General features: G+C 39.9%; 1 long non-coding RNA gene across 1 annotated transcript; it reads right to left on the bottom strand.

Moving 5' to 3' along the window:
• Nucleotides 1-2,550: 2,550 nt before the first annotated feature.
• Nucleotides 2,551-7,154, bottom strand: LOC147207402 (uncharacterized). Its single transcript, XR_015100560.1, has 3 exons — nucleotides 6,882-7,154; nucleotides 3,975-4,091; nucleotides 2,551-3,355 (listed from the first exon to the last, which is right to left on the bottom strand). It is a non-coding gene; the product is annotated as an uncharacterized LOC147207402 (long non-coding RNA).
• Nucleotides 7,155-11,658: the final 4,504 nt, after the last annotated feature.

Genomic DNA, 11,658 nt, shown 5'->3' with positions numbered 1-11,658 from the left:
AATGTTTTCAAAATATTTTTATTTTCGGTGTTTCAGTGTGAAAATTGATTACTAATTTTTTTTCATTAAAAAAACAAAGGTTATGGAAATTGATTGAATCACTTTACCACTCCTATAGATTTAATGATAGAAACTGTGGAATTACAAAGAGTGTATGAGAACTATATTTTATCTGTAATTATTGTCAACAAACTAAATTGGAAAAATCAGATAAATCTAGTAAAGTCCAAAACTTCGAGAAAAATTGGTACGTTAACACCACTTTTAACCATAGAACTTTGAAAATTCTTTACCGCGCATTGATTTGACCCTATTTCATAAAAAATGTTAAGGTAGGCAATACTAGGCATTAGGCAATGCTGGCAAAACCACCCTTAGTTCAGTGTGCAAGCTATATGAATAGTAAACAATGTTTAATTAAATGACCGCAACAATCCATTATTTATTAGGATAAGGGCTTTAATGTTCATACACTTAATTGATCAGAAAAACAGCACTAATCCTGTTTAAATCAAGAAACAACATGCTTCATAAAAGTCTTTCAAAAGAAAAAAAGGAAGATATGCTCTCAGAGTGGAACTCATTTGAAAAGAATAGCAGAAGCAGCACAGTTATGAAAAGTAAGTGCATTTCTGTCCAGGGGGTGAAAACATGAAATGCATTTACGGAAGAAGTGAAATGTAGCACAAATGGATCTCGGCTAAAAAAATCGTGTAAAGAAACTAATCGGAAAAGTTTTAAAAAAGCTTAAAGTCAACAACATAGGCTTTAATATTGCTCATAATTTGAAAAGAGTAATTAAACAATAAATAATGATCACAGAAATATTTCATATATTAAGAAGAAGTATCGGCCTGAATATCAATCAATAAATGGTAAACTTTAGTTATGATGGTGTAATGTGACGACGGTAATGTGAGTAACAAAAATTTCTCATACAGAGATTTGAAACAAACGATCAAGCAAATGAACAAAAACCTTTTGAATTTCCCTTGATTTATGGTTTCCTTTGTATTCAATATAGGTTTGTGCCTTTTTGTTTTGATGTGTAAATTTAAGCAAAAATCAATTGAATATATTTATATCATTTATATATCCATACATCCCTTTTCTGATCCACTTTATCCTCACAAGGGGTGCGGGGCGTGCTGGAGCCTATCTCAGCTGTCTTCGGGCAGTAGGTGGGGGACACCCTGGACCGGTTGCCAGCCAATCGCAGGGCACACAGACACGAACAACCATCCGCGCGCACACTCACACCCAGGGACAATTTCGAGTGTTCCATTAACCTACGGTGCATGTTTTTGGAATGTGGGAGGAAACCGGAGTACCCAGTGAAAACCCATGTGGACATGGGGAGAATGTGAAAACTCCACACAGGAAGGCCGGGGCCCAGAATCGAACCCACAACCTCTGGACTGTGAGGCAGACGTGCTAACCATGTTGACAGCAGTGTCACCCGATATACACAATTTATTTCCTCAATTCAACACTCCGCATGTCTCGTTTCATGTCTTTTCTGAGTCATTGATTGGTTCAAGCCAGAACACACCAGTGTTGCTCCTCACAGAAGAACTGATCATAATAATGGATGCATTTTATTGTCCACTTCAGTTTTAATCACATGCCTTTGTTATAAATCAAAGTGGTGAACAATCAGTGATACAAGTTTTCTCATAACCTAATAATTCTAAGTGGTTACAAAAAAAAAAAAAGAATTACCGGATGTATTAAATGTGCCATTTTGCACATTTGCTTATCAAGGATACAAAGCAAATCGTGCAAAGAGCTAATGTGGTAATGTGGGTTTTTCATGTGATTCTTGTGAGTTTGTGGTGAGATGTTGGAGGGTAGGCTTTATTATTCATTTACTGACTCTTGATGTTTCTAAAATCAGTGGAAATGAGTACACTGACGTACACTATGCACAATGCAGCCAAGTAGAGCAGACAGCATGGGTCCATAATGTGAGCGAGAGTGTTATATAAGAGCATTGCTTCTAAAAATAGAAATGCAGCAATGGTAAACAGGAGTCTAAACTGTTTACCTCTCAGCTTTCAAAGGAACCCTGAATGAAATTTAGATTAAAGCACTGTCGTACCCATAAACGGAGCAGCTGTTGATCATAACCACAGGCGCTCGTCGGCACACACACGAAAGAAGTGGTCCTCATCCCACGTGTGAGTGAGCCTGACTGATCAAGTCATCTTGGATCGCCGTGTGACTTTTGATTAAACAAAGCTTTACGTTTGTGCATTCCCAAAGACACATTAATGAAACAAAAGGTGTAACATTGTGAAATGTAGCACAACCATCTGGCTTTTGATAGACAGCCACGTCTTGGGTTGTCATTGCTTTATTTGCTTCTTTATTTAATTTCAGAATGGACTTTATTGATGTTTTTCAAGTACGATTTTAAAGGATATTTGTTTAATTTTGGGATGGCATGGGCACGTCTGCATTAAGGCTGCACAGCTGAACACACAGTGTGAAAAAAAAATGTCTGAACAGAATTCAATAAGATAAATAAAACAATACACAATGTATGAATGTTTTTTGAACTCATTTATTTCTATTACGAGGAGTATCAGACTTACGCACACATAAATAGGGGAAAACACTCCAAGGTGTGGACTTGTTTTAGCAATAAGTACATTAGACTAAACTAGAGTGCCACCGAACTCAACATATGCTCCAGAAACAAAGCAGGAAATTAATTCAGCAGAATTTAAGACAAGAAGAGAACAAAAGTGAATGGGTTTCATCACCTTGCATGGTAATTCATATTTCTCTGACAGACTTCATGGAAACGTTTGTACGTCTTCATGAAATTAAGATGTTCCAAAATAATAATCAATCTATGAATGTTTTCGATGGAATTCTAAGGAATCCAAATGTAGGATTATGAATGGTTATCATTTTTCACATACTCAGCATGGGTGTGACAAAAAAATAATAGATGATTTGCAGCACAAATTAAATACGTTCACTTCATACACACACAACAAAAAAAGCCATTCCTAAATAATATTTCTGCCTCTCATCAACACAGTTAGTTCTGGGAATCAATATGAGCTCATTGTAGCAGCTCTTTCCATGTTTTTTTTTTTCATTTTCACAGTCCCTCATACAAAGCAAAAACGAATATATATTAAAACAAATAATAAATACAACAATAGGAAAATTATATGTTAATACAGTATAATTTTAAAAAATCATATCATGTTAGTTCCTATAAATTATCTTCATGGTATATCTCAACCCCACTCTAGTACTACTTACCACACGGTGTTCCCTGTTTTAATTCCAGCAGGGGACCTTCTGAGCGTTTCTGTATCACTCCTTCTCCCCTTTCCTGTCCAACAAAGACCAAAAAAAATCACGGTTCACATGCATGCTCTCGATAAATCTCAAATTTCCTCTATATGGACAGAATGTCATAACTTTAGACTGTAGCTTAGATTCCTTGTTTTGAAAATGTCTCAGATGTGCTGCGTTCTTTTAAATGTGCGAACTCAAGAGATTTTTTTTCAAATATAGCAAATATCTCTACCAGTCATGCAACTGAAAAAAATAAAATAGAAGAGAACATTCTTCGACTCCTACTAATTCTGCCAATTAAATTGCTTTGTTCTAAAACAATCACACCGAAACAGCTGTGTAAAATGCTTTTGAGGTTTGAAATTATGCTTATTTGGTAAGCAACATAAACTCGGCGTATGTTCTCCCGGTGTATGTGAATTTAAATAATACTACAAAACAATAATGCAAGTGAATGTTTTTTAAATATTGTGATGGTGTCAAAAAAAGGGCATATCATCTTGAAAAGCAGATGTATAAAAACTACAACACTGTCAAAAACAAAAAGGCATATGTGTGTGCAGAAAGGGTGAATGCCACGGTGTTGGACACCAAACAGTAGATGTATTTTAAATACAGTATTTAGAAAAGATAAAGTACTTTATAGTATTCACATAAAAAAGATGGGGCTGGCTGGCCCTTGCATTTCTTTTTGCAGCATCCCAATTCTGTGCTTCTTATGGTTCGGGCGGCTAGAGTCATCATCTCCAAAAGTACAGTATGTTGCAAACCTGTTTGACAAACAGTAAAATATTTGACACCATGAGACACAGATGGGTGTTTGTGTATCCTGATTAATTGTATCATACATGAAACAAAAGTATCACCCACTTGTGGATCCATTTCAGTGTACACACACTAATGAATTTCTTTTTAAATGACTAGTTGGTTAATGGTGTAGATTTGATTTTGTGGCATTAATGAGTATATGTAATGACTGTAATGCAGTGTTTCTTAACCTGGGTTCGATCGAACCCCAAGGGTTCGGAGAGTCGGTCTCAGGGGTTCAACGGAGCCTCTGCCATGGAGGGTGAGACACACGAGAGCTAACATGCTAATTAGTTATGACATGCCCACTTGGCCATCACTGGCTGCAGATGATTATATTACATTGCTTGTCCAATCAGTGCTGCGGGAAATTTAGTTTGCTCAGTAGTCACTGTGGGACTGTCGTGATAGTACATCATACTTTAAAAAACCAATAGAGTACTTATGTCATGTTCTGTTCTGTATATATATATATATATATATATATATATATATACACAGCATTTATTTTTTCACTCTTGAAGGGTTCGGTGAATGTGCATATTAACTGGTAGGGTTCGGTACCTCTAAAAAGGTTAAGAACCACTGCTGTAATGTTTTTGGGGGGGGGGGATTGTAATTTTTATTTTTACTGTTACATTATTAGACCACCTGTCCCTCTTCTGCTATTCTGTCAAATTACACCACAACACAAAGAGTATTTGAAGGATTTGGTGCATCATGCGCAGAACACCTCACAAGTCATGCACATTCATTCATTCATTTTCCAATCCGCTTATCCCCACGAGGGTCGCGGGGCCATGCACATGCACTTAAGTCAATGCACATTTAAGGTACAGGTGTCCCTTGCTACTTCGTGATCCCGATATTGCGGATTTTCATTTGTGACCATTATGTCAAGTATTGCAGTTTCACCTCGCTATTTTGTCACATCTGCTTGCTATTTTTCTTCCTCTTTGTCTGACCAATCCAAAATTTGGGGATGCTTTTTTTTTTTTTTTTAGGGTAGGGTCAGGAAACACGGTATACGGTACAAAAGATGAAAGATACTGTCTACTCTTATAGTTAGGAACATACCCATATTGCTTTTCCCTGGAATGGGTACAAAGAGTAATTAGGACTGCAACCAGGCCTACAGTATATGAACCTTAGGGCAGGAACCCTGTCAATGTGATGGTTGTGTGTTACTGTTAACTGTTATTACAAGTGTGTACCTGTGTCATCAGGTGTGTGTGTGTGTGTGGGTGTGATGTATTCGTGTGCGCACTTGTGCGTGCTTTTTGTGAGAGAGAGAGACAGAGACCGAGAGACAGAAAGACAGACAGACAGACAGTATAGCAGTGTTACTTCCAAGGCCCAAACAACTGTGTTGTAAAATGAAGTTCATTTCCTCCACAAATGCTTTTTGGGGTAAGGGCTTCCCATCTTCATGTATGCACAGCAAGCCCAGACCGCAAAAAGATTCGTGACGGACAACTCCCCGATCCACTTCTCGTCCACGACTCCTTTGGTCTTCATCATCATCATCATCGTCATCATCATCATCATCATTGTTATTATTATTGTGATGCTGGAAGCTGTTGCGTGAGTGTGTGCGTGTGTGTGTGTGTGTGTGTGTGTGAAGCCCACGAGATCGGCACGGTATTCCAGCCACGCAGTATTGCTATTCAAAAAGAAGCGTTGTGGACTTTTAGGCGCATCTGAGGCTTTCTTGTGATTCCATTGGACGGAACCAATTGTCATCGACCAATAGGCATGTAGCAAAAAAGAGCAGCAGATGCTAAAAAACACCTGACACTCCTATACTGTATACATGATGACTTAATAGTAACTATATGTTTTTCAGTCTTGTACGCAATGTTCTGTGTGGCTCTGGTGTTTGCATTGTTTGCCACTCCTGTGAGCTCAAGAGTTCAACTCATTGTCCAAATTTGATGTCTATATATTTTTGCCTCCAAAACCTAAAGCAAAAGAGTGGCCCCACCCTCTGTCTCAGTTTCCACGGGAGCCGTCCAAGCCTTTTCATGCGTGCACGCATCTTCCAGCCGTCACGATCCAACCCCCCTCACCACTCTCCCCCTCCCCCCCATCTGTCTCGAGCTCAACGGAGCCAGACGCTACTGACGCAGCACACGGCGTGCTCACTTTCAGCAGTCACGACTCGAGCCTCCGCGCGCACAAAGGGATAAAAACTGCAAATAAGGACTCAAATGTCACTATCGAGCTCTATTTGAGGTGGTGAGCAGCTTTTAATTTGATTCTTTCATTTGGATTATACCTAAAACACCTCCATAAAACGAGGGGTCTTTGTGATCACGCTTGAATCAGTCCAAAAAAAAAAAGAAAAGCAATTGAAACAAATGCACCCTGAATGTGTTGTGTGATCTGTCATGCCCAGAGGGTGTGTTATACGGACGTTGTGGCAAAGAGCACTTCAGCACCACAATGGGAGGATAGCTCCCCATTCGTGACGAAAAAAAAAACCCGACAAAGCAGTAATACCCAAGCTTAATACTTCCATTACGGAGCTGGTAGCAAACAGCAAATTCCCAGTGCATGCAACAATCATCAATTCTGTGCCGTGTTATTCCAAATTGGGTGATTCCTTTTTTTGCCATCAGATCCCCAAACAATTAGATGTACTTCTCCACTACACAGAGCAATGGTTTGAATCAAGCATGAAAACTGCACAGATGATGCAAAATCTGTCAGAGAGATGCAAGATACTCGAAAAAGCTTTCCACAATACTCACCATGCAAGATTGAGGAGTGTCACCATGCAGGAAAAAAAACCAAATAAAACTGGTCGCTGCTTTAAAATGTGCTCGTGGTTTTCGGTTCTTCCTACTGTGCACACACTGTACTCTTGAATGGTGTGCCTTTTATAGGAGTGATGCCCCCTATCTATTTCTGGATCACGATCCAACCCTGTTTCTATTTTTAGCACGTGCGTGATGAAAAAAAAAGAAGAAAAAAAGAAAAGCTCGCAGAGGTTCCTTGGAGGAATTTCGTGCGTGAAGCCTTCATCACCCCCCCCCCGCCCCCTTACCCTCCTCAACCCCCATCCCATCCTCTCTCTCGTGCATGGTTATTGCGCGTGCACACAAGCGTCTCCTCAACACATTGTGTGGAAATGCATGCTCATCTTCTGTAGATTTACAAAGCAAGATGCGTGCACGAACCGGCGTTTATTCAACTTTATAGTTTGCTTCTCGAAGCAAACAAAGCAACAGTAATTGTCATTCATACAAATGATATCCAACACCATTGTATCTATTCAACAAAATGGCAAAAAGAAAAGCACCTTGTCTTGATGCCTGCGTCAATGTTGACGTCAGGTGGAGAATCTCCCACTTTGATGATGGACGCACGAGCATCCATGCGCAGCTTGTGGGCCCACTCGGGGAAAGAAAGAAAGAAAGAAAAAGAAAAGAAAAAATATATAATTTAATGGGAACCGGGGCCCACCCTCTCCTAATTCTGCCTCTACAATGGAAAGGCCATTTTATTATTTGCTTGTCTTGCGATTGGGAGCTCCACAATGATAGCTAAAATGTTTGTAACAAGCGCGTCAGCTGGTGATCATGAAGACAAATCCTGAAGCCTCCAGGTCGGGTTTCCCCCTCCAGCATAGCCACGTACAGACTCAAGGTGTTGACCCCCTCCTCGTGTGATGATGCAAAGCTACAGAAAGAGGTGGAGGGCTGCAGACCCCTCCACCTCAGCCCCTTCCCCGCCGCCTCCCCCCTGCACAGGGCAGAATGCTGAAACGCGTAGTAACGGAGCGCCGCTTGGCCGACTGATGATGCTATTTTTAACTCCCATCCCCAACATGCCTGCCGCTGCAGCTTTCTCTGCTCAAGGTGGCCTACTACTGTACACAGGGCTGGCGCATGGTGAGTGGTCAAAGGTTCTGAATGCACCTGGCTCTGCAAATAAACCATCTCAATCAGAGGGTATATAATCAGATAAAATGCATCAGCGCATCCATCTTACAACCTATCCTTACAAAAAGAAGACAACAAAATACAGTCACAGATACCATATCAATGAAAAACTGACTTGTGTAGAACAATATGACGGTCGAGTTAAAGAACCCTTCTTATTTTTGTGTTCATTTTGAACAGGATTTCCCCCAGGTTGCCTTGTCTTTCTCGATTGAAGTGCTGATTTGAAGAAAAGAAAAGTAAATGTTACTTGTGTTGAAAGTGACCACTTGACCAAATGGTGCTCAGAAATATAAACACTTTTTACCCACTTACTTGATTATGTGAACACTGTTACTTGGCAAAAAGTATACAGGACGATTTTGCATCTACGATCAGTTTTATGACTTTGGAGACAGCAAGTACTGCCGTTGTTGAATTTGTTGCAGTGGAACTCTCCGTGGTGCTGAAGTTCTAACACCACTTACTTTCTCAAAATATTTGCTTTGTTTCCCCAGAAATAATATTCAAAGCATTTGAGTGTGAACGCTTGGCTTCATGTGGAATGTGCTGCAGCTGCGGAGACATTCAAAGAAATCTAGCGGTGTGAGGTCTGTTGAACGCGCAGGGTATTCAACAAAAACCCTCCATCCAATCCACCTGGGCATGGTAATGTGGAGGTGCCCCATCTTGCTGAATATATGAACATTCTGTCAATGTGCAAAGAAAACAAACAAACAAGTGAGTTATCAGCTGCGAAAAGGTGCATATGTCTATCCATCCATCTATCTATCTATCTATCTATACACACACACACACACATCCATATTTCCACACATATATGTTAGCGCGTTGACCTCACAGTGCAGAAGTACCGGGTTCGATTCCAGGTCCGGCCTCTCTGTGTGTTCTCCCCATGCCTGCGTGGGTTTCTCCAGTTTCCGGTTCAAAAACATGCAACTCTAGATTGTCCTTAGGTGTGATTGTGAGCGCAGATGGGTGTTCATCTCATGGTGCCCTGTGATTGGCTGGCAACCGGTTCAGGGTGTCACCCGCCTACTGCCCGAAGACAGCTGGCATAGGCTCCAGCACAGGCTGGCAAGCTGTCCAGAGTTTATGCCGCTGCTAACTCAAAGTCAGGTGAGATGGCCTCCAAAACACTCACAACCCTAATAAGTTTATTGATTAAATAAAATACAATTTAAAAAAATGGATGGATAGATTTTCAAGAAACAAAACACCCTTTCAGGAATATGTGTACATATATAACTTTTGCTCAGTGATTCGGTGTTACAAAGTATTCTGGTCCAAAAACTAAGACAAATACTGTACCATCAGTTGTTCTGTAAAAGTACAGAAATAAACGGCTAATGACAAACACATAAAATATCATGTTTCATTAATTAAGGACTTTTTGACAATTCATACCATTAATGTTTTATACTACACCACTGAATTTAACAAATGCAAACCCAGTCGTTTTGATCCTTTTAAATTTCTTCTTCCACTGTGGGAAGTTTCTCCTCCTGGTTATTATGTAATGTTTTTACTGAATGAAGCAATGCCCTCGTGTCATGTTCGGCTCAAATCAGGCTCTGCGCTGTTTTTCTGCAGCAACTATAAAAAGTCACTATCACTCAATTATGTAATATCTTGCAGCAACATCCGTTACTATACTCAGCAGCGCTGTGCTAAAAATACAATCTCACATGTGGAATGATACAACACAATTATAATCAAAAGTTTAGTCATGGAAGAAATGCCAAACTTTGAAGAGGAGCGGTTTGGCAATGACTTGAACAACGAGGGGAAAAACTTTGGCTGTTTTAAATGTACACTTAAAAGGCAAAAATGCAATTACAGGATGATTAAAAAAAATAAATTAAAAAAAAGAACACAACCCATTTCCATGTCCAACGTGTGCAAAGGATGAATGAATGGAAGAAATCACTTTTTGTCTTCTGCAAATAGCCAACTAAATTCTTGCGAGAGTGGACGTGTGTCAATTAAGTACAAATTTGTCTCACAAATTCAGTAAGCAAGCAATCTGCCTGAGCTACTCCGTCGGTGAATATACTATTCCAGTCTGTCTGAAAACACTCAATGGGTGCAGAGCCTCACACGCTCATTCAATGCAGTGTCTCTGTGGTGTGCCAAGTCACATGCCTATTACATAATAAGGCTCCTACTGCTGGGCTCAACGTCCCTCACAAATCCATGCACGCTTTGATGCACATGAGCTATTTATACACTGCAGCTAAGATAGGGTTTGGTCAAAAATATAACTCCGCTCAATTATTCATTGAGAAACATTTGCTTGTAGAGCTGGCATAGAGTTCTGTTAGACAGGAATAGACCAAGGGAGTAACAATTAATAATGTATATTAGCAATGCAGGCGTCTGTTCGGTGGCTTCAAATCTGAATGGGAAGGGTGGGGAAAATAAACCTGCATGCATCACCTTTGTATTTATAGCCCAGTGTGCATACACTTCAGCCGTTCTGCAACCATCCTGTTCTTTTACTGGATTCTAAAAATAGCCGACTGCACCGTGTTTGTGCCATTTTTAGGTCTTGTGATTTAAGGGGGTGGTGGTGAAGGGATGTAGAATGATTAATAAAAAATAAAAAAAAACAAGGTTCACACTTGTGCTACAACATAGAGTCGCACTTGTGCCTGTGAATGAATCCCGTCAAAGATCATCCATTCAACTCAAACCGGCACATTTACAATTTGCTTACTTTAAGAGGTAGAATAATGCTCAGTTTGAGGGTTAGATGGGTACTTCACACAGAATGGATGAATTAAAATGAGAAAATGAGTAGGGCTATATAATTCCATATCTTGTCATGTAAATCGCAACATTTCATGCATGTCAGGGTAATAAGAATTGTAAATAATAATTGTAGCCAAATAGCCTGGAACCTTCAAGCATTTTTATTATTATTGTTTTTATTTATAAATGTGTGGCTTCAGGCCCATGTTGTATCCCCTTTTGCAATTTGTGATCAGTTTAAAGCAGAAATGGGCAATTCCAGAGCAATGTGGTGTTTTCATCAATTGTATCAGACACTGTGAGTTGTGTCACAGTTGACAACCTGGCGGATTAGGCCAGATATATTAGTTCAGCAGATTTTATTGAACAGATTCCACAACCAGTTTCTTGGCTTATCTGGTGTTTTTTAATGAGTTCATGTCCTCCAGCACAACTTAAAGTTTATTTGTACACAGTAAATTTTGCACAGTACATTTTCTTCTAATCGAGGAAAATTATACTCTGAAAAATACTATATTTGGTCACTGTCTAAGCAGAGTCAAATTTACACTGTGCACTAAATTTTACTCAAAGCAGCAGAATAATTGTACTCCAAATTATTCAAATCAACCTTTAATGATGAGAACATAAATTACTCATCCACATTTTACACTGCGAGTAGGGGGCGGGGTTGCATTATGGCAGGGGTGGCCAACCAGTCACAGCCAAATGTTTTACAGTGTTCCTGCAAACATGAGCGCGCGCGCACACTCACACACACACTTTTTTGCCCAAAGATCGACTTCTGGAGCGACCAACCTCCCACGATCGACCCGATCGCGCACGTGCA

The sequence above is a fragment of the Hippocampus guttulatus genome, chromosome 3 (genome assembly GCF_054856545.1).
Source record: "Hippocampus guttulatus isolate MCC_2025c chromosome 3, RoL_Hgut_1.0, whole genome shotgun sequence".
NCBI lineage: Eukaryota > Metazoa > Chordata > Actinopteri > Syngnathiformes > Syngnathidae > Hippocampus > Hippocampus guttulatus.
This window is presented reverse-complemented; position numbering and strand designations above follow the sequence as displayed.